Source organism: Vigna umbellata, chromosome 4, assembly GCF_029865625.1.
Source record: "Vigna umbellata cultivar VRB3 chromosome 4, Vumbellata_1.0, whole genome shotgun sequence".
In the NCBI taxonomy this organism is placed as follows: Eukaryota; Viridiplantae; Streptophyta; class Magnoliopsida; order Fabales; family Fabaceae; genus Vigna; species Vigna umbellata.
The window spans coordinates 26754800-26758958 of record NC_142168.1 but is presented as its reverse complement, the minus strand read 5'-3'; positions in this window follow the sequence as shown (position 1 = coordinate 26758958).

Genomic DNA, 4159 nt, shown 5'->3' with positions numbered 1-4159 from the left:
TGCGAACGTTCGCGTCGGCCTAGTACTCATTACCTTCTTTTTTTATCAAAAATATAAAAAAAAACATAAAATCTTCAAAAATTAAAAACATCAACATTTTCAAACAAACAAACAGTCTTTCAACTAGAACTACGTAACCCTGATTTCTCATTTTGAATGAGAATACGTAGGAGCAAGGTCAATCCTTGTCGGGCCCAAAAAACTAAAAAATATGTTTTGTTTATTTAGAATTTTATTTTAGGGGATAATTAAACATTTTGAAAACCACATCATATTCGTGCATTTAGTTAAAGGTACTGCCTTAGGGCAGGCGTCGTGGGGTGCTAACACCTTCCCCACGCGTAACCGACTCCCGAACCCAATCTTTGGTTTTCGTGGACCGTGCTTTATCGTTTTGAGGTTTTTCCATAGTTTTCCATAATAAACTATGGTGGCGACTCCAAATCTCTTTTTTAAAACCCGTTTCTTTTTGGATCGTCGTCCCGTCGCAATTCCGGTTGCGGCACATATGTTGGTAATATTCCATATTCATGGGATTATATATATGTAACCTATATGTGTGTGTGTGTGTGTGTGTGTGTGTGTATATATATATATATATATGCGATGATGAGAATTAAAGATATGTGTTGTGAGAAAAATCTTAAGGAGAGATTTTATGTTTAAGTAAGTTGTGGTGAATGTTAGATAGAGAGACTTTAGTAAGTAGGTATTATAATACTTTACTAATCATTCAACTCATGTAGAGTTGAAAGGGGTAACCGAGAGAATAATAGGAGGTAATTACCCTAGTCTTTGGGTTTTAGGAGTGGAAGATTAAACTCATGGGTAATAGATCGAGTTATCATTATTTATAACTCTGTAAAGTATAAATACCACCATGGGTGTACACCTTCAGTGAAGTCTATATCAACATCATATCCAGATAATTTAGTTTAGAGGTCAAATTTTGATATGATCATGTGTTTGATGGAATGTTATGCATGTTGATCTTTGATTTGTTATATTGAATTATGAAATGTTAATTTCTTTGTACACTAACTTACCTTACTTGCTTATTTTCTATTCTCTGTGTGATTTGCTTAAATCTTTGGCAATGATCACCATTTGGTATGAGTAGAGGATGTTTGAAGTGATAGCCTCCCTTTGATGGAGCAAGAGGATACCGTCAAGTGACGTGCAGAGTGTAGCATATATATATTATGGGGGAGTAATATCAATGATTATGTCATTAGTCTCTAACAGTGTAAAAGGAATGAGCAGGTATGTCACAGTCGAGGAGACTCAAACGTAGATTTCTTTTTATTGTATGCTTGATTCTCCTCCAACTTGTGTGTGTGAATCTCATTTGATAAATTCTAAACGAGAGTACTAGGAGATTTAAGCGTTACTTTGATCCAAATTCACCTGAATACTTGGACAATTAATCAAATGTTCAAAATAATATGTGAAGACTTTGACTTAATCCAATCATATATATACAGTGCTATTTGGCTTGCTTGACTTTTTCTTTGTTTAAAAATTCTGCAAAACAAATATGACATTGAAGTTGTGTCACATCTACACAAATTTTGATATGATCATGTGTTTGATGGAATGTTATGAATGTTGATCTTTGATTTGTTATATTGAATTATGATATGTTAATTTCTTTGTACACTAACTTACCTTACTTGCTTGTTTTCTATTCTCTATGTGATTTGCTTAAATCTTTGGCAATGATCACCATTTGGTATGAGCAGAGGATGTTTGAAGTGATAGCCTACCTTTGATGGAGCAAGAGGATATTGTCGAGTGACATGCAAATTGTAGCATATAGATATATATTATGGGGAGTAATATCAATAATTATGTCATCAATCTCTAATAGTTTAAAAGGAATGAACATGTATGTCACAGTCGAGAAGACTCAAAGGTAGATTTTTTTTTATTGTATGCTTGATTCTCCTCCAACTTGTGTGAATCTCATTTGATGAGTGCTATGAGCTTTAACCATTACTCTTATCCAAATTCACCTAAATATTTTGACAATTATTCAAATATTTAAAATAATGTGAAAACTTAGACTTAATTCAATAAGATATTTATTATACAGTGTTAATTGACTTGCTTAACTTTTTCTTTGTCTAAAAATTCTGTAAAATAAATATGACATTGAACATGTACACAAATTTTTTCACAATAAAACTCTGCGGTACATACATAATTTGCCAATATTTATGAAAAATATGAAAATTTTAAAGTTATCCATTTTAATAATTTAAAGAAACAAAATGTACGATTGTAGTAAAAAGAAGCCCAATGTACACTTTCAAGATAAACATAAATATTATCTTTAATTTTGTAAAACATTTTAATCTTGTTACGCAGAACAGTTCCGGAAAATATACTGAAATAAATTTCCTTTATAAACAAAGTTATACAACTTGAAACTAAAGTGCAAATTTAAAAAAAAAAAATTGTAAAAACAATAGTGTAGTCATGTTTAGGGGTGGGCAAACTGCACTATTTGTACTGTACTATAAATCTATTACAATTAACTATAAAATAGTTTAAAAAAATTGAACTGCACTAGAAAATAGTTCAAAAAAACTGAACTAAACTATTTTTTAGTTCAGTTAACTACAAAACAATTCAGTTAACTACAATGCACTTTTTTCTAATAAATAAATGTAGTTTTACACTTGTACAATTGTCAATGGCTAATTATCGATAGAGTTAAAAGAATTAGTTCAATTTGATTTTTTTTAATAATTACAAACAAATAAATTAATATTCAATAACATCACATCATTTAAAAAAATTAAATTATAAATCTATATAATTAGAATTAGTAAATAATTATAATAAAAAATTTTAAAAAATTAATGAAATATTATTGGTACTATTTTATCATATTATTAAAATTAAATTAATAACTATAATTATTTATCATTACTATTTATTATTAATTTAAAAATATAAAATGTCTAAAATTTGATTCTCATATTAAATATAGTTTAATTTAATAATATAAATTTGTTTATATATTATTTATATAGATTAAAAACTTAATCTCTAAAAAATATTTCTGTTTATCTCTGTTTTGCGTTATTCGAAATATTTTTAATTTTGACAATTATCTAGTTTAATATAAAAACTCTTATCTTTCTTCTCTTCTCACCTTTTTCTGAATTCTCATATATATATATAATATTATATTTTATAATTATTTACATAAGTACTTTTATCTTTTTATTTTTACAATTATAGTTAATTTTATTAAGTTATAAAAATACCAGTTTTTGAAATATAATTACAATATAATAAAATTTAGTTTCTTTTAAAATATATAATTATTTTAGTATAAATTTAATAATATCATTTTATTTTAATAATTATTATAATAATAGTTAACTTTCTAAGAGACTTGAAAAACAACATTTATTTATTTATCTATATTAATAAATTTTGAAATCTAATAAATTTTTACGTAGATATACCGATCTTGCTTATATATTAATAATATTGAATATTTATAATATAGAAAAAATACTAATCATTTCTTACACCACACACAAAATAGAAATTGTATTATATTTTATAATTATTTTCTCATACACACTTTTATCTTTTCATTTTACAAATATATTTAGTTTTATTAATTTAAAAAATAATTACCAATTCATAATCACAATTTAATAAAATTTAGTTCTTTTAAAATATATAATGAATTTTAGTATGAATTTAATAATATTATTTTATTTTAATAATTATTATATTAACTTTTTAAAGAACTTTAAAAACAGTTATTTATTTATTTATCCATAATATATATATATATATATATATATATATATATAGTTTTATTAATTTACAAAATAATTATCGATTCATAATTACAATTTAATAAAATTTAGTTCTTTTAAAATATATAATGAATTTTAGTATGAATTTAATAATATTATTTTATTTTAATAATTATTATATTAATTTTTTAAAGAACTTTAAAAACAGTTATTTATTTATTTATTCATATTATATATATATATATATATATATATATATATATATATTTAGTTTTATTAATTTACAAAATAATTATCGATTCATAATTATAATTTAATAAAATTTAGTTCTTTTAAAATATATAATGAATTTTAGTATGAATTTAATAATA